Below are 24,694 nucleotides of genomic sequence, written 5' to 3'. Positions count from 1 at the left end.
ATTTAATTTCCGTGTGCACGGTGTTTGCTCATTCCTTACAATGTAAGCATTCATTGAACATGCTTCGTGTCAGCGTGGAGCAGCCGAGCTGATCCATTTTTCATAAATGAAGGTCACAGGTCAATCTTGAGCAAGTTCTGGGCAATCTAGTTCTAGAGATGGTCTTATATGGGGTCCACTGTGAAGGGAAAGACTAAGAGAAAATTGTCACTGGAATGTGACGCATCTTCAGCCATGGAAATGTGCCTACAGGGAAGGGTGATCACATTGTCCTGTTGGCCTGGGTATGTGGACAGCATTGCCAAACCATCCTTTCATGCTATTCACCCCAGAGGATAATATAGATGGCTGAACTTAGGCTAGCAGGTTTTGGTTAAGGTTTACATTGGTAGGTGGGATATCTGTCCAACCAATCCACACAGACTTATTCAAACACTTACCACTTACATGTGTGAGGTACATTGAGCAAGATGAGTACTGTAGTCTTCCACCTGAAGGTGTGACCTTTTTCAAATGCTGCAGCTAAGATGTCACTTTGTGTGTAAAAGAGAAGTGCCACATTTTTTCCCCAATGTGCACAACTTTCTAACTTGATGTTAATAAATTTACATTTTAAAACGTGGATACTGAATGCCAGGGCATTGGTGGCAAATGCCTTTAATCCCTTCACTCAGGAGGCAGAGGCAGGTGGATCTCTGTGAGTTCAAGGCCAGCCTAGTCTACAAGAGCTAGTTCCAGGACAACCTCCAAAGCAATACAGAGAAACCCTGTCTCAAAAAAAACCAAAAAACAAACAAACAGAAAAACAACATAAAAAAAAAACATGGACACTGAAATAATTTGCCTGTTTCTAGGACTTTATCAGGGTCAACCATATATATATATATATATATAATATATATATATATATGTGTGTGTGTGTGTGTGTGTGTGTGTGTGTGTGTGTGTGTGTATTACTTTTGTTGTGAAGAGACACCATGCCAAAATAACTTTAAAAAAGAAAATATTTATAATATTTATAGAGGCTTGTAGTTCTAGAGGGCCTGTGACTGTCTTAATGGGTAACATAGTAGTTTGCAGGCAAGCAAGGTGCTAGAGCAGTAGCTGAGGGCTTTCTAATCTACAAGCATGAGGCAGAGAGAGAGAGAGAACTGGGAATGGCCTGGTCTTCTGAAATCTCAACGTCCATGCCCAGTGACACATCTCCTCCAACAAAGTCACACCTCCTAATCCTTCCCAAACAGTTCTACCAAAGGAAGACCAAACATTTATATATACAAGTCTGGGGGTGGGGCAGTCTCATTCAAGGAACCACATCTTGTAATCCTGCCATAAAGATGGCTCACTCTGGCTTCGGCAACCAATGTGCAGAACTGGCACATCTGCTTCCATGTTCCTTTTATGACTGGCTCACAGGCATATGAACAGGAAGTGAAGGAGCCTCTGAGAAGTATCACCATCCCAAGAGCAAGCATGATCCCCTACACACACATCCTTAGCTACACAAGCCCTCTCCATACATATTAATTTACCTCTGTCTCAAAGACCCAAAGCATACTTGCCATCTTTCATCTTCTGAAAATTTTAGGACTTTGTGTCCATCAGCCTTCAGACCTTACTTTTTATTTTGTCTTTTAACAGTTCACTGCCAGAACCCAGGCAACACAAGCAGAACTTAAGTGTGATTTCAGACTTTTAGCCTTCACAAACATTGTCCAAGTTTAAGGACATGAAGACTGCCACCAGAAGAGCTGATCTGTGTGATAGTCTACCCTCCTCTTTTGCTTGACTTGGACATAAAATTAGGAAATCTCAGTGTCAGACAGCTAAAGCCACCCTTTAGCTGAATTTGTGAAGACAGTGGGAGGAAAATCAAAGATGTAGAAAATGACAGTAGAACATGAAAAAACAAACAAGCATGCAAACATGTGATGTGGGACAGAGAGATGGCTGCTTGACAGTTAAAAGCACCTCCTTAATGCCCTTTAGAGACCTTAAGTTCAGTTTTTAGCAGCCACTTCAGGTGTCTTATAATTGCTTGCTACTCTAGCTCCAAAAGATCCAATGTCCTCTTCTGATCTTTGTAGATTTCAGCATGCATGTGAGTACATATGCACCTGTGTACACACACACATACACACACACACACAAAATAAAAAGATATAACCTTACATACATGTTAAGCTACCTTTGTATGGTAACATGAAATTTTAATGTATAATTCCAAGCTTTGAAAAAGAATTACCCTTAAAATGAAGGGCAAATAGAAAATTACAATCTATGGAAAAGTTTCCATAAATAGTATCAAAGGGATTAGCAGTCCTCCATGCCTCTTTTCTTATCTTAAGGTCTAATGGGGTAGACATGGAAGCATCCTTTCATTACTTAAAAGCCAAAGCTACTATAGGAGTGATGGATTTAGAGGTATCATTAGATGAAGAGACTTGGGTTTATCCACATGGTCCCTATGTAACCTGTGCCCTGGGAGAAACATCAAATATTTTTAGCTTTAGTTGTAGGAGTGACATGAATTTCCCTGACCTTCTTTTCCTTTTATAGCTTTCTTTAACACATTAAACTTGTTCGAGGTCTTGAAATTTTGAGAGGCAGGATATTTCAATACATCCTAGAAAATATGTGGACAGAGTTATTGTTTAGAGATAAGAAAAATATAAATCCCCAGAGGCAGGAGGAAAAAAAAAACCTACAAGTTGACCTAAATGTCTAGGCTCAAAGGGAAACAACAAGGTATGTTCGGGCTTTCATGTTGGAGATGTTAGGGGAGCCACAGTGGTGTGTTCTAATCAGAAGGTCATTGATGGTGACTTATGTGTGCCATGCTTCTTATGTTTTTAGACTCTATCCTCCTGGACAGAAACTGCTGGAAGGAGACAGATGAGAATTTCCTTAGGAGGGCCTATCAAATGGCTACCACACAAAAAAACCCTTGGGGTCTGCCAGGCCTCAGAAGAACAGCACCTCCTCTCACGTCTCAGGAGAAGTAGTGGCAGGGCCACTAAATGTGGTTCCTGATTCTGACGGGTCAACAGCCTTTCCTCAGAATAAGAGGAAATTATAGCAAAAAAAGATACCATGCACGTGTGTATGCAGAATTTGGCAACACACCCAAGCCTAAGATTCATTCAATTTTATTTTCCTTCTGGTGGTAAAATAAGCAGAAAATTACGGAAGCCACAGGTATTGCCCTCCCTCCCAATGGAAGGTAAGGTACAGTTAAATTAACTTCTGGCAGATTTCCTAGGTGTCCCCTACTCAATTGAGTAACAAGTGGTCAATAAGAAGCAGGATTTGCTTTTCCCAGTGATGAAAAGAGTGGTATTTGTCTATCTTCATTTTCTTTTCACACTGAGGCTCCTAGAGGAAAGGCATGATTCTCTGTCTAAGGCTGAATCCCATTTCCCTAGTACTTAAGACTGCAATTTTCTTTCATTTTGAATGAGTTGATATAGCGAATTCTTTGGCATATAAGACAACCAATCTTCATAGTCTGCTAATCTCATGGCTCTATCTGGAAATACAGAAAAAGACGACAGAACCTTATTTTCTAAGTACAGCAGTTTATCAGCTTTAAAAACACCAAATAGCATGCTAGATTTTCTTAAACCAATAAAAAAGAATTTAAGAATTTGTCCTTTAGAAGGTGAATCACACATCATCACACTGCCTTTCTTATGTGCATTCTTTATGAACTATACCTACAAAAGCCAAACAAGCCAGGCAAGTCCTATTTGAACCCACAGATTCTAATCATGAATTGTGTCCTATGGGTCAATTCTGGCGGAAACTTGTATTTTTAAGTGTAGTTTTATTACCCTGGTCATTTCCTTCAATGGTGGAGTAATGATGACAGAGGATACATAGACTTCGAGGCAAAAATACCTCTACCAGCTCTTTACAGAATGTTAAATACAAATATTTTATGTACATTGGATTTTAAAATGTATGGAATTTCTGATATCTTTCTTAGTACTCAGCTATTCCATCAATGCGATGCATGGAATTGGATGCTGCAGCCGGGCCCTGTGAACCTAGCTCTTGGGAGCCTGTGGCTGGAGGATCTTGGGTTCATGGTCATCACTGGCTATATAGCAAGAGCCTGTTTCAAAAATCCAAAAGTAAATTAATTACTTAATTACTTAATTAACAAACAAATTTCACAGGCAGGGAAATCTGGAAGACTTCTCTGCCCATGTTGAGTATGTCTGTTCTTAATGCTTTTCTCAAAACTTCCCTGTGAGGAAATATTTTTATCTCTAGGATACTTAGGGTAAACCAGAATCAGAAATTTTGATACAGATTCCAACAAGAAACACTTCTGGAATTTTCAGTGCCTGAGTTCCTGGATCATAGATGAGAAATAGTTATGGACAAACAATTTCCTAGCACCACTGTTACTTTTTTTTTTTTTGTATCTGTTTGCTCTGTGTTGTAGTCAATGTTAGGGCATCTTTGTGAATAGTGAGTGTTCTCATTTGGAATTCTTCATACTGTCACTGACTATTTTTAGATGAACCATAACCTCATACTAACCTATGTTCTATGTGCAAAGAATATTAATGTGCAACTCTGAATCAAGCTCACAGCTTTTGCTGTTTGCCAGTGTGGGTATAAATAATGCTTGTGCAGTTATTATCTTCCCAATGTTTTCCCTGTCAGCTTCTTTCTCTGAGCATATGCATTCTAGCAGATGGAATGCTATGAACACTATTATAATGATGTTATTAAGAACTCTCTGAAGCTCTTCAGCATGGCTAATTTTGTAACAATGTGACAATACCATTGTCTGGAAGGAAAGTATAAAATCCACACTGCTAAGGAATGCAACTAGTTACCAGGTCCCTTGTAAAGGACCTGGGATTATAAAGTGCTCAGTCCAGTAGCAAGCAGGATTCTCTGAGTGAACCAGGCACAAGAGCCAATGGAACAGGAAAGACTGGGAGCCCTGTGACTGACAGCACCTTGGTGAGGATGGGGAAGGATTTCCCAGGGAGAACATAGACATGCTCAAGCCTAAAGAACATCCAAGAGTCTTCTAAGTGATCAGGACACTGGTGATCATGGCAAAGGAAGGGACAGCGCAGCACAACGATTCAGGGAGCAGAAATAAGCTTGATGCTGGTAAAGGGCAGTCAGGGAGTGTGACACAGTAAGGTAGAATCAGAAGGCAAAGCCCTATCTCTTACAACATGCACAGCATTTAGAGTTTCTCCTGTAAGCTATCAGTGTCTGTACAAAGAGTAGGAAAAGACATAGTCACTTGCAGGCTGACTTTAAAGGACACAGACTAAGAAGGACAGAAGGAAAGAGGGATTCACACGCTAACATAAAAGGAGGAAGACGTTTTGCAACTGAACTAGGGATGGAGATAGAAGAGTTAGGGTTAGAATAGTCATGGAACACTCTATTTCATTGCAAATGTTCCCAATTCCGTGGGAATGAAATCAAAATGATGATCTTTAAGTTTTCTGCCATGAGTCTTGAGGTCTGGATCCAGATAAATAAGCAATGGAAGGGTTAGAGGAATGGGGATGAGGTGGACTTAAAAGAAATTAGGTTTTCTCTACTTCTACGTTCATGTGAGTGAAGAGAATAAGACTCATGAGACATTAGGAGGAGTCTGGTTAGAATTATTTACCAAAAAGGACTGACTGAAACCATCACTGTCCTGGAGGAGATGTTGAAAGGTAGCCAGAAATGGAAAAAGATACAGCTCTACTAAAAACAGAAAGTATTTAAATGACAACTTAAACTAGCTGTGGGAAACACTGAGGAGGAAGAAGAAACCAGACAGCTCAAAGCCATGGAGGCCACGAGGAGGAGGAAGCAGCATGGTCCAGAGTGCAGAAGACCCATGGGATTCTGGGGTTCAGAGGGAAAATGAGTCTATGTGCTCAGCTGGTAACAGGGTGTGGCTATAGAATGGAGCAGTACCTTCAGAAGCATATAAAGTTTGCCTGAGTGGGGAAAGCAGAGAAGTGGCTTATTATGCTAAGGGAATATACCACCCACGACTGGCCACAGCACCAAGGAAGGCAGTGGTTTGAAAGTGTTGGTAAAATACAGTCACGGGGCATGATGAGCATGTAAAATAAAGGGAAAGTCATTAATGCTCACTGTCTTGGCAAGGCTCCAATAGAAATAACAGGTGACGGGGGGGGGGCATTGGTTTGTCTAGAAACACATTTGTTTAGATTGGAGGAAGGGTAGTCAGATGTAGACAGCCACTGATGGAGCTGAGAAGAAAGTAGGAGGTGGGGAGTCATATTTGCCCACTCTGTCTTCTGAGATGGAGGTGTGGCCTATGGGTAGGCTGAGAGGAGATGGGTTTGGGCCAAAGGATCAAGGTGTGGTGCAATGTCTGGGAATGACACTGTAGGTGCAGCCAAGGCACACACTTCCGAGTTTTTGAAAGCCCTAAAATTTAAAAACATTTTCTCCTTAAAGCAAGATATCTTGCTCTGTTCCCATGGAGAGATGATATTCTGTAATGCTAGTAGAAGCAATTTCGTGAATGCCCTTGTATCAACATGCTGTGTGACAGACAGGTGGCAGGGTCATTATTTCCTGCATATCCAGCTTTTTCACCATTTCCTCACTTACACGACAGTCACCATCTCCATTTATTTCAGCAAGATTCATTTCAAGAGCTGAGATGAAGGCTGGATGGGTGAAGTGCTTGACATACATTGAGGCCTCCCTAGAGCCCATGTAAAAGCCAGATAGGAAACCACCTGTAATCCTATCCCCAGGGATGCCCAGGCAGGGACCCATGGGGCAAGCTGGATGCCTGAACTAGATGGGATTGGCAAGCTCTGGGTCCCTCAAGAGACCCTGCCTCAGTAAAGTACAGAGTAAAGGAGGAAGGAAGCCATGCTCAGCTCTGAGCCTTCCCACACCTATGCCTATGTGTACACACATTTGCCCACACACATGCAAACCCAAGAACTTACATCTTACATCTCCATTGCAAAAAGAAACGCTGCAAAACTAAAAGGGGAAGCTTATCCCACTGTATTGTAAGCAGACAATAAGTATACTGTATAGAATATGAAAAGAAGGGTATCATGGTATAAGTAAATGGTATTCCCAGAATTCTGCCTTGTGTATTGGGGTCATTCTCTATTGGGCATACTAGCATGACAATTTCCTCTTGGATGTGGACAGGAGGAGAGGTAGAAATTAAAAACTGAGATGACTTTATCTAAATGGGATTCAGGAGTTGGATGTGCCCAGTGTGAGGACCTCATAAAGCCCCCAGTGCCACGGTGGTACTGGCATCAGTGTGTGAACACAGATACAGGGTCTTCTTCATTCTTTTCTCGGGAGACAGGGTAGCAAAACCATTGGGGTACAGATGTGGGGTCTGTAGAAGCAAGCTTTGTGAGAGGTGTGTGGCTCAGTGATAGACTGTCCACATCTCACAAGCCTATAATATTTACCTGTCCATTCAGAGAGGTACCAGTGGGCCCCAGTGGTGGGGACAGAGTCTGAGGGCAAGCTAAAGTGCAGATGCAGTGTCTCCTACAAAGGGTGCACTACTCAGCCTGAGACAGATGAAGGGATGGAATTGAGGAAACCTGATCAGCTTCAATTAGAGGACACAGAAATTAAAAAGCTCTCTTCCTTGAACAACTGAACTTGGTGCAAGATGCTACAAGTGCTTTTTTTCAGGAAGTGCTTTGTTCTAAGAGGGCCAGCACACCTGGCCCCAAACATCTTTTAAATGTAGTCTAAAAAGTTACTTGTTCTTCCCCAGCAGGGTCTGTAGAAATTATGGCTTGAGTTCCTTCATGCACACACTTTCCAGATCATTCTATCCTCTCCACTCTCTTGACTGTCTATCATCACCTTCTTGGCATGTCTTCTTGACCCAACTTGAACCCACTGGATGACAGCTCAACAGCCAAGTCTGAAATACATGGGATACCAGAATACTCACACATAAGAAAATCATTCCTCTGTCCCCAGAATGTAGATGGTTCCACAGAGAAGAGGGTGATCAGTCACATTTTGTCCACCAAACAGAATATGCATTTGAAATAGAAATGAAGGTTAGGGCTATAGCTGGGCTAAGTTTAGTCAACTGTTAACAAAGGTCACCATTAAATAAATAGGCAGCAAATGAAGACCTATATTGAAGAATTTAGCTGACTGAGATGAGACTGAAAGACGAGCCTGTATCCAGTTCTCCACAATGAGGATAGGCGAAGGTTGCCTGGTCACTAGAGGGGTATGTGTTAGTCAACTTTCTGTCATTGTCACAAATCTTTGAGATAAATACAAGTGGGTGTTGATTTGGGCTCACAGTTTTGGCAATTTCAGTGCATGGCAGGTGGGCTCCACTGCTTCAAGGTATTACATCCTTGTAGGATCACATGATTAGGGGAAACTTCTTATCATGGAAGACAAGAGACAAAGTGAGACAAGAGAGGTATCCCTGTAGTCCTATCACTTCCCTAGTGACTTCCCTTCCTTCTACAAGGTTCTGACTCCTCCAAGTTGTGTACAGACTCACAATAGTACCAGTCACAAGAACCAAGCTGCCAGCAAATGAACCTTGTGAGACATTCAAGACTTAAAAAGCAGGAGGTTATTCTTATTTGATTAAAAATTGTTGAGAGCCAGATGATAAAGTAGACATAGACTACTAGAAATGGGTAAGATCCAAGGAAAAGCCAGCCTGCTGGATGCAGTCCATATTTAGAGGACTGAACCTGCTTCTGACTTGAAGACATGTGCAGGCTCTGTTCTATCACACCCCTTATGAGTAGTAGGACTCTTAGTTGATGATCAATATGTATTTGGTATGAAAAAAAGAAAGAGCAAAGCAAAATGTGAGAAAGATCAAGCTGATGCTCTTAGCCAATGATTGAGAGAGAATAGTTCAGAAAATAATCCTGATATGTCAAGGCCCTGAACTCTTTCCTCAATGAAAATAAGGGGTTCTGAGCATCATGGAGGCTCTCCATTCTCTATTCTCCTATCCCAGTATCTGAAGGTTTGCACAGGTCACAACTTGGAAAGCATAAGACCAATAACCACTGTTTTCTTCAGTCATTTGCCATGGTTTTATGAAAACCTGTCTTAGAATGTAGGGTCTCAACAGACAAGCACAAATCTTTAGTAATACGATTTTAAGGAATAAATGAAAACACAAGTGATTCTATTGGAAGGAGTGATAAGAGTATGTTCAAAGCCCTTAGATTGCCTGATGATGTTGTTGGCTTGAAACTATGATCCCATCAAAGCACAGGACATTTCAGAAAAGCACATAGCCTGTCTTTCAGTCCATCTCTTTATCAATGAGTCGTGGGCACCAGTTGGAGGGACTTGAATTAAATCCTAAATGAGATGATCAAGTTAATGAACTAAAGCCGTGGAAGCTGTCTGAAAAATCATTATTTACTTGTCACTGCCCCTTGCAAAGAAAAGGAGAAAGATAGACACCTCATGTGCTAAAGTGTGTGCCATTTTAATATTCTCATCGACGGCTGAATTCCTTCTGAGAAGGAAAGAGGAATGTGATACTTCTTTCTCTTTGACAGTGAAAATGTTTTCTCTGTTCAAAAGACTGAATTAAATGGTTTGGTTTTTTTTTTGGTGTACTGGATTCAATTATTGTTAGGTGTTTTGGGGGAATAGTTTGCTTTCACTTAATTTCCCAGGATAAACTACTCACACACCCAGTTGTAGAGTTGGGGACTTTGATCTGCTTCTCTTTGGTATTTACATACAATACACTGAGCCAGCCAAGTAAGTGGGGATGTTTACACAGCCAAGTTAGTTATCTAAGTGATGTCATAATTAAAATAACATGCTCCAAAACACTCAACAGCTCCAATTTCTACTAATAAATGGAGCTAAGATTTCCCAAAAATAAATAAATTAGAAACATTTTAAAAGTACTTTTCAGCTTTAAAATATCCTGAGAGCTTTTAAAAGAATGTCCTTTATTTTGTTTCCTGTGTTTAATTAAACAAAATGTTTAATTTGTTTAACAAACATAGGTGGCCATTATGGAAATACTAGTAGATATTGGGGTGTATCTGTTAATCGAATACATACTTAACATACATACACAAGGCCCTGAGTTCAAGCCCCAGGTCCCCAAATAATGATAGTAACAATCACAGCACCCAGGAAATAGATTAAGGGCAAAACAATTTATACTTCTACACCTTTCATGGCCTTTTGAAGCCATCCCACCAGGACTAGGGATACATCTCATTTGGTAGAGCCTACCCAATATTCACAAGCCTTACATGTGACCTCAACGCTACATCACACGCTGGGTTTGGTGTCCAAAGACTATAATTCCAGTAGAAACAAGAGAATCGGAAGTTCAAGGTCCTTCCTGGCTACATAGCAAGTATGAAGCCAGCTAGGGCTATGCAAGATCCTTTCACCCTAAAACAGAGCCATAAAAATCACACATTTAAATATCTCTTGAAAATTTTGTGATTTTATGATTTTTTAAGAGCCAAACGTAATTTGTTTTCTTCAGAGATAAACACTATACAGTTTTTTACACATACATGAGATTTTCTTTATGGGTTCATCTGTTGATGGATAGCTACGTTGCTAACATTCCCTTGCTAAAGGGAATACCAGTAAACTTGGGGTCAGAGGTAAAAGTATCTCATTTAATGGATAAAATTAGGCCCACCTAATTTTGGATAAAGGAGTCAACAACATACATCCCATTTAGCAAACAGCATCCGAACACCTATACAAGCTCTTGAAGAAGAATGAAATTAGATTCAGGTCTTTCATGTAATGAACAAGTTAAGTGTTTCTTTTTCTTCTTATGGGGAATGAACAAAAAATTATTCCAGAATGGTCCAAAGACCTTAACTTAAAACCTGAAAATTCTACACAGAAACATAGGAACACTCTTCCAGACATTAAGGTTGGCAATACTTTTTGTTTGTTTCAACAGAAAGGCAACATGAAACCAAGCATGTTCTGGATAGCAAAGGAACCATCAATAGTATACACAGGCAGCCAACATAAAGAATAAAATCTTTACAACCTACAGTTCAGACAGGAGCTGATGGCCAAAATATACAAAGAATTGCAGAAATTAAACCCCAAGGAAACAAAACTGTCAATCAACAAATGGGCTAATGAAGTAGTCAGTTTTTAAAGAAACACAAATGACCAGTAACTGATTTAAAAAGTGTTCAACATCTCCAGCTATAAGGGAACTGCAAATTAAAGCTACTTTGAGATGCCACCTCACCCTAGTCAGAATATCTGTCATCAAGAAACCTATCAACAAATGTTGGAGAGGACATGGTGAAGGAGGGAACCTAGTCACTAGGTGTGGGTGCGAATTAAGACAACCATTGTGGAAAACAGTTTGGAGGTTTGCCACCACTATAGAGGCAGTTGAGAACTCAGGGATGTTACTGAGAAATTAGTCTCATGCAAAAGTCAACTTATTCAGAGCCTCAAACAGTTTATCCTCTGAGGGCTAAGAAAGGCCACATGAGTAAAGTTCTCATGAGTTCAAGTAGTATACAGTTTCAAGGACAAGCCTCATGTAGCAAAAACGTGCTTTTCCACAGAGCCATATAAAGGATGGTTTAAACTTTTCATTGAATAGCACCATTGAGCAATGGTGAGTTATCTAAAGTACACTCACTCCTATCTGCTACACCTGGGAGGAGCATGCAAACATGTTCCAAGAACGATTCCATATTTATGAAGAAACTGAGTTTCCCACAAGCACCCAAAATTCTCCTCAAACGACTTTACTCCTGGACTGTTCCAAAAGAGGTTTTTCAAAGAAAATAAAAGATCGAATTACTATGTAACCTAGCTGTTTTACTCCTTGGCATATACCCAGATAACTCCATACCTTACCACAAAGACATGTGTCAGCATTTTTAATTAATGATCTGTGTAACTAATTCAATTTTACATGATTTATTTGAGTATATGCATGTGTCTATCTGTGTCCATTATATATAATATATAACATTACATAATATATAACACAGCATATTTTATTATATATAAAAGGAAGTAGGATATTATTCTGAAAACTTTGTGTTTAATTAAACCTTCTATAATGAATTGGTTAAACTATTTTAATTTACAGATTTATTTAATTTTGCCTCTAAAGCAACAAGGTTGTTTCCAGACTTAGCTTCCATGTAGTCTTACCAAGTAAAGAAATTAATTTCCAAAATTATCCATAGGTATTCATTTCAAAATATTTCTAAATCAGCCAACTTGCCTACCGAATCCACACACCCAGAAAATAAAATTTAAAGTTCAAGAAGAATATAAAAGTTATGTGGTACATTTACACGATGGTGTGCTACTCAGCAAAAAAAAAAAAAAAAAAAAAAAAAAAAATGGAATCTTGAAATTTGCAGGAAAATGGATGGAACTTGAAGAAACCATTCTGAGCGAGGTAACCCAATCACAAAAAGACAAACATGATATGTACTCACTCATATGTGGACCTGCTTTATGATACATAGTAGTGACCGTGCTTTATCAGAGCTGTTTTTAATGATGTTGCTCAGAATGGTTTCCTTCCAGATGATGATTGAGAATCTAATTTTAAAAAAAATGGTGCCAGGTAACACAAGGGTAACAGAACTGTGCTGTTTCTCTGGGATTTTGTTTTTTACTTTTTTTTTTTTTTAATGGAGCGTGCTGGATGTCTCTACAATTTTGTTTAAATGACAGCAGAACCTGGAAAAGCTGTTGCTGCTATTGATGTATAACATACTGCCATTATTGGTCTTTTTATATAAATATAAATATAAATATAGATATACATATATAATTTGAATTTTTGGAAACTTTAGCTGTGCTGTCAACTTTGGAAAAAAGTATCCCAGTTTACCACGTTCAGTTGGCATTGTACAAAAATTAACAGCCATATTGTTCTAGAAATGTTGAACTTAATTTTTTTCCATTTGTACAGGGGTAACGCACTGTATTAAATATGTAAGGTCTTAAAAAAAAAGAAGGGATTTTGAGAGCCCATCCCATATGAAGGGATGCTTTGTTGACCTGGACACATGGGCAAGGGCCTAGGCCTGGCCCAGGATGATGTGGTAGACTTTGGGGAGCCCCCTTTTGAGGGCCTTACCCTGCCTGGGGAGTGGAGGGGGGATGGCTAGGGGCAGGTGGGATGTTGGGGGGGAGGGAGAGAGAGGGAGAAGCGATTGGCATGTGAAGCAAGCTTGTTCCTAATTTGAACTAATAAAAAAAAATTACAGGTTTTATAAAGTTTCCAAAATAAAACACCGTATTATCTTTATCTGTTTTTTAAAGTTATTAGACACTGAAAAAATAAGTAAATGCTAAGCAGGCAGAAGATGAACATGACAATATTATACCACAGGGCTTCCTCAAGCACTTCATCCTATGTCTCCCTGTTATTCATACACTGGCAAGCCACAGCAGTCTGCTCTTGAATGGGTTCTGTCAGCTGCCACAAGCCCATCTCAGAACTCTACACATCTCTGCATTCCATTTGGGAAGATGCATGTGTTGTTCATGGATCCAGCAACTGTTTACCCTCTTTCATCTCAAACAGTATCAAAATTTTCATTTATATTTTAGCATCCATATATCGATATTGTATTTACACATACAATGTACAATGTGTACAGGAATATGATTCATTTGCTTTCTGTGCTTTTTTCTAAAGTCATCATTCCTAGTCTGCTACTTGCAGTGAAAACCATTATTGGAATTAATAAATTAATTAAAAAATCCTTTGGAATATAGCAGAGGATATATGAGATGGAACACAGAATCATTTCTCTTGTTTGTCTTTTGTTTTTTTTTAAAAAAACATTGTAAGTAGTAGACTCTATCTAAAACTATTCACACTTACCAGATAGCATTGTGATTTAACTCAGTACAATCAGACTGCATTATAGTATTGTATAGATATGGACAGTTGTTGAAATTTGAAATTTAAATGACAACAAAATGCAGAGCTTTAGAGAGTTTAAGAGAAAAAGACTTAAAACTTGACAGTCTGGATGGGAAAACAAAATATAACCAAGTCACAGAGATTTGATAATTTTCCCCTTAGGAATTTAAATTTAGGTATCTGAAGGTTCATCCTGGGCAACTTGACTGAATTTGGAATCACCTAAGGGCCATAGCACTAGTCAAAACTGTGAGTTGTTTACAGAGAGGTTACCAAAGAGGAGAGACCCACCCTGAATGTAGAGGGCATCATTCCACCTTCTGGGGCCCCAGGGATAATGCATTAGTTGAACTATGACCTTCCTAGCCACAGAAGCAATGTGAGCAGTCATCTCTCATCCTTCTTCCACATCTAGGAAGGCCACACTTCCTGCCATAGTGGACTTAACCTTCAAACTGGGGGCCTAAGCAGACCCTTCCTCCATAGTTGCTGCCTGTCATAGAAACAAAAAAGCAACAGACACAAGGTGTTACTATCTGAAGGATTCATATACTAGGCTCCTGAAAGCACAAAGTAACCACACAGATGGAACTCAGATCTGTGACTGGCCCCTTGGAGGGCTGAAGGGACAGAAGTGGTTTCATTTTGGACTCTAGAGAAAGTGATAGTACCTGTATCAATCAATGAAACTATCACTAGAAATTTTGTGATCAAGAGTGTGTGGCTGAATTTGGAATCCATGGTTGCCCCTAGATTCCCAGAGAATTTGTTCATTTTAAAGCTGCAAAACTGTATGCCACAAGTATACCAAGTATCCCCACTCTTATTTACCTGTTTTTACAGAATTGATATCAAGGGAGAGGAGAGATGATATCTGTCTGGGAAACTTAAAGTATAATGAGCTCATAGCTTAAGAGTTGCAAAGCTTACCTGTGTTCTGCTTACTCTGTGAAGACTTTTATATTCTGTTTCATTCATGAAACATTTTGGTTATCTTTCAAAATTGGCCTTCAAAGCCATATATATATATATATATATATATATATATATATATATATTATATATAATTATACATAATTATATTTATAGCTACATGTTTATAGAATTCATCCTCAAAAAACTCCAGAAAATCTTGAGTAAACTCATGTATATAAGTATTGACGAGATAGAAGTCTCTAAGTCTACAAACAGAAGAAAACAGGACACTGATACGCATGGGGTCAGGCTAGCCACTAAGTTGTTATAGTCACACTCTCATCTGGAGGTAGTCTCCTCATCAGATGAACTTGATCAGGAAACTCAATGGGATTGAAGAAAAATGTGGGGCTCCCTAAAGATGAGGAGGGGAGAGTGAGTCTGTTGACCTAAAGCCAAGACCCGTTGGTACAGAAGCGAACTAGAAAATGACACAGTTAGATTATTTCCTGGCATCTATTCCTCCGGGGTGAATTTGCTTCCATTTATTCTGTAGCTTTCAGTTGTGATGTCAACTCTCAGGTGTGACTGTTCTCTAGTTTCTTCATGTGAGCACTTAACGCTATGAACTTTCCTCTTAGTACTGCTTTCAAAGTGTCCCATAAAGTTTGGGTATGTTGTGTCTTCATTTTCATTGAATTCTAGGAAGTCTGTAATTTCTTTATTTCTTCGTTGACCCAGGAATGGTGCAATTGTGCATTTTTCAATTTCCAGGAGTTGGTAGGTTTTCTGCAATGTGTGTTGTTTTTGAATTCTAACTTTAAAGCATGGTGGTCTGATAAGGGGGGTTATTCCAGTTTTTTTGTACCTGTTGAGGTTTGCTATGTCGAGTATGTGGTCGATTTTAGAGAGGGTTCCATGTGGTGCTGTGAAGAAGGTATATTCTTTTGTGTTTGGTTGATATGTTCTATAGCTGTCTTTAATCACAATTGGGCCATAACTTCTGTTAGTTCCTTTGTCTCTTTGTTAAGTTTCTGTCTGGTGGTCCTGTCCAGTAGTGAGAGTGGAGTGTTGAAGTCCCCCAGTATAACTGTGTGAGGTCTTATTTGTGATTTGAGTTTTAATAATGTTTCTTTTTTGAACATTGGTGCCTTTGTATTTGGGGCATAGATGTTTAGAATTGAGATTTCTTCCTGATGAATTTTTCCTGTGATGAATATGAAATGACCTTCTTCATCTCTTTTGATTGATTTTAGTTTGAAGTGGGAATGCAGGGTAGGAGGAGGAGAATGGGGAGGAGACAATTAACAGAAAAGATGTTTGAAAATGCCGCATAGAAACCCACTACTGTACTGTAGTTCCTAACATACACACATATAGATGTTTAAAAGAGTTTAAGTAGAGATACTCTATGATGGGGAGGACATTGCCAATCATAGTCAACTAAAACACTGTCAGGTAAGGGCTACCTCTTTATAAATTGTTGGTTGGTTTTGTACAATAGACCCCCTGCCACAAAGATTACAGGCTGATGCCATTATTCTTTGTCACCCTCCATAATTTGAGGATAAGGTCCTGCTGCTGAAGACACCATATATTTGAGTCAGGGGAAATAGACAAATAGGGCTTGTATAGACCTTGAAACTTCATCCACAGTGGTTAGCTTTTGCAGAGCTGGATGGTTCAATTTATGTAATGGGGAAGAAAACATTCAACAATATTACCTAGCTGTGAACTCTGTCAGCTAAAGTAACAGCTTGCCTGGTAAAATATGTCCAGTGGTAAAATAGTGGTACAGATATCATTGGAGCAGCCAGCCACTTTACTAGTGAATTTAAATCCCTCTCACAAGATGAAATCCATGCGTGGTACCATTAAGTCAGTACTGTTATTCTATCAAATAGGCATACTATAAACTGTACCTTACCTTCTTATCTTTATACACATTGATTAGTATATCTCACATCATTCACCCAATAGTTTTTCTGTAGTAAATAGAGTTGAACACAGAGACCAGCATGCAGTACTCAGTCCTTAATGAGACATCTATACCACATTATCTTCACCAAATGCTCAGGCATCCCCAGGGAAGAGAAGGTGAAAATATTTTTAAGAGTCAGAATCAGTAGATGTCTACAGAGAAACATCTTTTTCTGGATATGAAATGTCATTGCCCATATGAACTCACAGAAGCTGTGATGCTTATGCAACACACACATATACATTAAGCTAGAGAAAATCTCTGCATGGATGGAGAGGTTCTCATGAGGTCCCACCCTTAGCTAGAACTAATAACAACTGATGGATGGTTGGGACAATGTTTTCTTCAGGGATGTTTCCCTTGAAAAGCTACAAATATTCCAAATTTAACATTTTTGGCATTATTAAATATTATTTTGAAATATGGAAAAAGTACCACTACTAACAGATCACATGATTTCTTACTATCCACACAGAAATCCAAGAACTATTGAATTAAAAATATTACATTTAATGAAACACTTTGGCAAGTTCACTGGATATGAGATCAATATTGAAAAACAAACAAATTATTATATTCAGTGACAGGTGCTGTTTAAATTAACTGTAAGTATGACCAGATGTTGCTGTGGTAACTATAAAATATGATATTCTCTGCACTGGAGGTCACTGCATTACTAGATCCCATCTTTAGCACACATGAGGCCCTAGATTCAAAGCTCTCACACCACCAGGAGAAAAGTATCCAGAAAAATAAAGATAGACATTTGGACTGAAAAAATGTATAAGACTTATTAAAGGCAAAGAAAAAAACCATCAAAGGTATTCTCATATGAAATACCTTAATATCTTGAAGAGTTCAGGTTTCTGTACACTGCAGGGTCTATGCAGCCACAGTGATGTCAAAAGGATTTCCAATGAAACCGTGTAGATCATACTGAAAATTAAAATTAAAATGAAGATTATTAGGCTACTGAACTGAATATGCTCCATGTAAAATTATAGAAGTTGTAACAAAACAGTACTGGCATAAATATAAACAAATGGATGAGGGGGAAAAAGAAGATCTGGAGACAGAGTAGCACATGAAAAGAAAGTAGAAGGTATATTTATGAAAGAGTGAAACTTTTGATCAGTGAGGAAGGCTAGACTATCTAATAATTACTGAGACACCTGTCATCCGTAAGACAGAGAAAACTTAAACACATTGTCGCATCAAATTACACATGAAATCAGCTCTATGTGGAATGATGACAGAGTCATAAAATGTAGACTCTTATGATAGCCATACAGGAATTTCCCTCAACAATATTACGAATTACAGAACTTAGAGATTAGAGTGACGATTCTGACTGCAGCAAGAGCAATAAAACATGTACACCAAAAGACACCCAGAAAATTTCAAATTAAGCCACAGCAATGTTTGTACAAACATGGACTAGACAATGCTTATTATTCAAGAAGCATAAAAGTGTGAAGAAAAATTTTATAGACATAACAACTGCAATAACAGAGGACTTAAACTATACAACCACCAATCAGAGTTGACTCTTATGCTAACTGAGTTCTGGCCACATTTTTAAGTTAGTATATTGACTGGAAATTTACATAGTAGCTTTCTTAGGATGTATCTTTCTCTCTCTCTGAGTGTGTGTGTGTGTGTGTGTGTGTGTGTGTGTGTGTGTGTGTGTGTGTGTGTTTATGTGCATATGTAGATAAGGCCAGAGGCGTTAGATCCCATGGAGTTTGAGTCACAGTTGTTTGAAAGATGCCAATATGGATGCTTGGAATGGAACTCATTTCCTCTGGAAAAGCAGCAAGCATGCTTAACTGCTGAAGTGTCTCTCTAGCCCCTAATATACTAGGTTTGTGCTACATCTTTTAAATGTAATGAATCTCACCATATGTCCTAGTTTGCTTTGCAATGCTGTGGTAAACACCAGGACCAGAGAATCTTGTGGAGGGAAGTGTTTATGTCAGCTCACATTCCAGGTCACTGTCCATCATTGGGGAAAATCATGGCACCAGTTCAAAGCAAGGCAAGAGTTCCAATTAGAGCAGGAACCCACAGGCAAGAGCTGAGGCAGAGGTCATGGAGGAATGCTGCTATTTGAATTGCTTTCATGTCTTGCTCAGTCTGCTTTTTTCTCTACTCCAGGACCAACTACCCAGAGGTGGCACTGCCTACAGTAGGCTGTGCCATCCCACATCAATGAATCAAGAAAATGCCTCACAGTTTTGCCTACAAGCTGATCTTGATGGCAAAATTTTCTCCCTTGTGGATCCCTCTTCACAGTTGACCCTAGTGTGGGTCAAGTAGAGAAAAGTTTCAACAGCACACCATCCTCGTACTGATGGCAAAGTCAAGATTCAAAAGAAGACATGGGATATATTCCTCAAGGTGCCACTGATACAGTAAGAGAACAAAGCATTAAGTAGAGAGAGTCTGGTCTGTGTCATCCTGACCAATCCTCAGCAGCAGGGAACTTTGGTTCTGACAGCATGCTCCCTGTTCTTGGTTATATCACCTAACATGAAGACAAATCATGCAATTTCATTTCAGTTTGATACATTGTTATACGTTTTAAGTATTGGATGATAAATTAAAACGCACACCCAATTCCTTGTTCACAGCTTATTCTTACTCAAAGACCAAGTACTGGCTTTCTGGAGGAGAGCATATCTGATGAGGTAGAGATCAAGACCATTAATTACATCAGTGTAGTGACTGCACTTCTTGTCAGAAGTTTCTGATTTAATTAGTCAGATATTTAAATGTTTTTATTTGACACTTCAACTCAGTCTTCTCAAACTCACCATACAGAAATCCGTGAACTTATGTTTTTGTTACATAATACCAGATGGTTTTTAGATGAACCACAAAGCTATCAGAGTTCACAGGGTGGAAAGTTCAAAGCTTTGTTTGTTTGTATTTCACAACCTGAGCTCCTAGATCTGAGTCCACAAAGGCTGGTGATACTTGGCATCTTAAAATTGTTTTAATTGTGTTGAAGCCAAGAGGAAAATGTAAATTCGTAAGCATTAATACTGCATAGACTAATTACAATTTCTCATTTCTTTGTTTTGTCTATTACCATATCAATTCAGTGAGAGTAACTCATAGTGTTCATGATAATTAGTGGCTTTGATTGGGACTATAAATGTCTTTTTGACAATGAACAATAATTTTGTAAAATAGTAATGAGCATACCCCATGCTGCAGAGTCCAAGAAGGGATATTTGTTTAAATTTCTGTTAACTTTTGAGAATCCTTGGAACATCAATCATCATAAAGATTCCCATTCTAAATTTAGTAACTTTCAAAGTTAAGAAAATACTATCTGCCTTTCAGCATGTTCAATATGTGAGTACTAGCTTCAGAGTCTTTGTTTTGCTTTGTTTTAGTGTTAACTTTTCTCAGGAAAGTCATGTATGATGAGGTGAGAAGAATTTAAAAAATTAAAAGGCAGAGCATATCAAAGAATGCATGTTCAGCCCAATCTTGAAACAGAAAAGAAAAAGATACAAACCTTATAAAAGTCATAAAAACAATGACCACTGTGAAGACTGGATAGACAGCCACAAGGCAAAGCCACTCAAAATCAGAAGAAATTAAAGGAGGAGTAATCGGTTATTGGAGAGTATCAGAAGTTTCTAGAAAATGTAAACCCTCCAAGTAAGAGAGCTGCGCTTTATTTTGAATTGCTGTGAGTGGGGGAGAACCTAAAAAGGGGGTGATGGTTAGTGACCACAGAGAGGACCATGATGAAATTGCTCAGAGACCCACAATGTGGGGAGGGGCAAATCCTGGAGGAGAGCAACTTCTGATCACTGAGGACTTGGCAGGACAATGGTATCTGCTAAATAATATAACCAGGGAAAAGGATGGAGAAAGCCCCTGAGAGCTCTGAGGTCACAAGAGCAGCAGGCAGGATACATAGCACAGAGACTCCTATTAGCAAGAGAAAGATTTGTCCCCATGGAAGTGAACAGAAAGCACCTGGCCACATAGTCAGCCAGGCCCAACTGTTTCTCCTCCAAAACATTGGTCTGTAGGCAAGTCTGTGGGACAATTCTCTTTTGATTGATGTAGAAAGTCCTCACCCACATAACCCTAAGTTATGTCAAGTTGACAAAGATCAGAAACAACAACCACAGCACCCCCACAAACAAAAACCAAGCAGGAACAAAGATAGCATAAGAAAATATGTGGATTTTCTACATAGGAATGGTCAGTAGACAGTCCTGTAAAAGGCTGTACAGCAAAATTTACAATGGAAATAAGATAAAATGTATCAATGAGCAAAATAGCTCTAACGACATTCAAATGACAGATGAAATGACAAATAAATGCAGATATTACGTGTGCATATCTATGTATCAGATATACAATGGTATACTTTATCACAGGCTTTGTATCTACCTTGAAGTCCCCTTGTGGCATGATCATCTCAGTAGATGCAGAAAAGACCTTTGACAAAATCCAACATCCCTTTGTTATAAAAGTCCTGGAGCGATTATGAACACAAGGAACATAACTAAAAATAATAAAGACAATCTACAGTAAGCCTGTAGCCAACATCAAATTAGATGCATAGAAACTCCAAATATTTCCACTAAAATCAAGAAGAAAATGTTTCCCACTCTCTCCTCATCTATTCCAGATAGTATTTGGAGATTTAGGTAGAGCAGCAAGACAACAAAAGGAGATCTGGTCTATATGAATTGGAAAGGAAGAAGTCAAAGTACAGTCATTTGCAGATGATAGGATAAGATGCATAAATGACCCTTAAAATTCCACCAGGGAAACTGGGATTGATATGTAAAATAAGATTGTTTCTCATTTAAATAAACAAAAGGGAAAAAAGAATGGAAAACAGAAAAAAAAAAATTCCACCAGGGAACTCCTATAGCTGATAAACACTTTTGCAAAGTAGCTGAATACAAAATTAACTAAGACAGCACAAGAAGAACAGAACCCTTGCAAATTAGGCACAGGCTGCCAAACTCCAAACAACAGACAATCTCTATGACTGTAGGGGGTGCAAAGGAAAGAAGAACTGGTTCCCTTCTGAGGCCTTGGAACAAAAGCAATATCTGAAGCTGCTGTTGGACAGAAACTTTGAGGGAAATCCTCTGAAAGTAATCCAGCCTATGCCTGAGTAATCCAGCCCCCCAGTAATCCACCTGGGGGGATTTAGGGCCATGAACAACACTCTGAAAGCAGAGGAGTTGACTCATCAGTGATTGGCCACCATCTGGGGATGAATCAGTGAACCTGAAAGTTCCCATGGCATTTAACAAACTGAAACATTCATGTAAAAATGAAGAGAGACAATGGAACTGGGGAGTAGAGAGGGCAGGGAGACAGTGCCTAAAGCTAACTGGCAACTAAATAAGTGTGTAGGATGGTATACTCAAGAAGAGAGTCACCATAGGACAATGGAAACATTTTAAGTGAGACAAACAGAAACTTTAAAATAAAATGAAAATATCAAGGTGAAAAAATTTTAGAAAATATAAAGTGAGATAAACACAAAGATAAAACACCCAGGTACTCCCATCCAAGTACTAAAGCTTCGAGATCAGACGAGATCAGGCGCGTTCAGGATGGTATGGCCATAGACTAAAAATGTGTAGTCCAGGCTGGCCTCATAGATGCCCCTCAACTGAAGAATGGATAGAAAATGTGGTACATTTACACAATGGAGTACTATTCAGCAGAAAAAAAACAATGGAATCTTGAAATTTGCAGGAAAATGGATGGAACTCGAAGAAACCATTCTGAGCGAGGTAACCCAATCACAAAAAGACAAACATGATACATACTCACTTATATGCAGATTTTAGACATAGAGTAAGGGATTACCAGACTACAATCCACACTGCCAGAGAAACTAGTAAACAAGGAGGACCCTAAAAGAGGCAAATTTTGCTCCCTGGAGAAGGGGAAAGGGTCAAGATCCCCTGAGCAAACTGAGAGCATGGGAAGAGGCGGGGAGGGAGCTATGAGAATGACAAGGGAAGAAGAGAAAGGATGCAGGGGTCATGAAGGAGCAGAAAGGTTGAGTCAGGTGTAGATTAGAAGAAAGGATATGTGATAGGTAGGGTTTTAGTTGGGGGGGGGGTGGTAGGAGAGGAAGGGAGGGAGAAGGGAACTGGGATTGTCATGTAAAACAATCTTGTTTGTAATTCAAATAAAAATGATAAAAATTAAAATAAAGAGCATGAAAAAAAATACCTAGAAACTTTATATTAATGTTGATGCATCACCTCAGAGTGAAAATAAGATTTCAAGCAGGGATTCCACCCAGAGTTCTGGAGACAGCAGTATGCCAGAATGAAAAAAAAAAAAAAAAAAAAAAGCATAAAGAACAAATCCTTCCAGGTTTCTGTAAATAGGACATTTGTTTTTCAAAGATGAGGAAGTGAAGAATTTTCCAGTCAAGGAAAAGCAAAGGAGGTTCATAAATATCCCTTTCCATATGTCGTGCTAAAAGCTTTACTTGATGCAGGATTATAACTGTAGATGTAAACATTGACCTGATGGTAGAAAGAAAGCACCATTTTCCAGCCTTGAGCAGCATTAGAAACAATTGGCCATCTAAACAAAACTCATTAACTGTTACTTGCTTTGACAATAGAAGGTACACTGTGAAGTGATTGACAGATTAGCCTGCAGGAAGACACACAGTTGAAAGCTGCCCTGTGTCCAGTGAGAGCTTTTCCTTAGAAGCCAAAAGTATGGATAGAGTGTGGTTAACTGAACTTTTGTGAAGAAACCCAAGACAGGAATTTATAACTCAAAAAAACTATAAAATTAACCAGCATCAGGGATAAATGACTTATTAAAGTATTTCCTGTTACTTTCTGCTAATAGATACGCTGCTTGATAAAGTGAAGGTTTTCACGCTGAAATAAATGTGTGTGGTGACAGATAACTGAGTTCTCAGCTTCTCCATGTGGTAGCCACAGAGGCAGAAACAGACAACCTCCAGTCTATATCTGAGCCCTCTTAAAGACACTGTGAGCATTTTCTGTGTGACAGTCTATGTTTGAACCCTCTCGTAGACTCTGTGAGCATTTTCTGTGTGAGCATTCTTTTCTCAGCATTTGGAATAGTGTATAGGTCAAAGGACATAACTAATGAATTATTGATCTTTGACCTTCCACAGTACCATGTCTTCAGGCTTTTCTCCTCATGCTCCCTCCCTGGGGACATGGTTCTGCAGAGTCCCCACATTTTATCACACTTTCTGTGCCTTTCCTGAACTGCAGAAGCATCACTTAGAACTTGGCTCATTGAGTCGTTCTGTGTCATTATTCATTATTAAACACCTCCAAGGGCAGTTACTAATGCAGATAGAATTTGATTTATGTGTTCAGGAATCTAGGAGGATAAGCCATAGTTGGGCAACCAACAAAATATCCTTTCAGAAATCTCATAACAGTTGGGGGGGGGTTCGAATCACAATAAAACAGTAAAGTATTTAAATTTTGCATTAGAAAATATAATGCCGGCGTCAAAAGTATCCATCAACGCAGGTGATTTATTGAATAAAGGTTTGCATGTAAATTTCATGTCATTCTTTACTCTAAAAGAGCCATTATTTGTATGAAAATCATTTGGGAATCTCATTATAGGGAAAAATATACTGGCAGAGCTGCATCTCGGGAACATAACTCTTGGCGGGAATGGGTATTAATCAGAGTTCCTGTAAGTCTCAAGCATTAGGAAATTATTTCCCAGACTATTTGGCTGTCTCAAAAGAGCGTTGAGAGGAATAGTGGCGCTGTGGAGGAGCCCTTGATGATGGTGGACAGGGTGATCCGGAGCTTGCAGGCGGTGCTATGGCCCGCAGAGGTCCC

The sequence above is a fragment of the Cricetulus griseus genome, chromosome 2, assembly GCF_003668045.3.
Source record: "Cricetulus griseus strain 17A/GY chromosome 2, alternate assembly CriGri-PICRH-1.0, whole genome shotgun sequence".
Classification (NCBI taxonomy): Eukaryota; Metazoa; Chordata; class Mammalia; order Rodentia; family Cricetidae; genus Cricetulus; species Cricetulus griseus.
Note: the sequence above shows the minus strand (reverse complement) of the source record.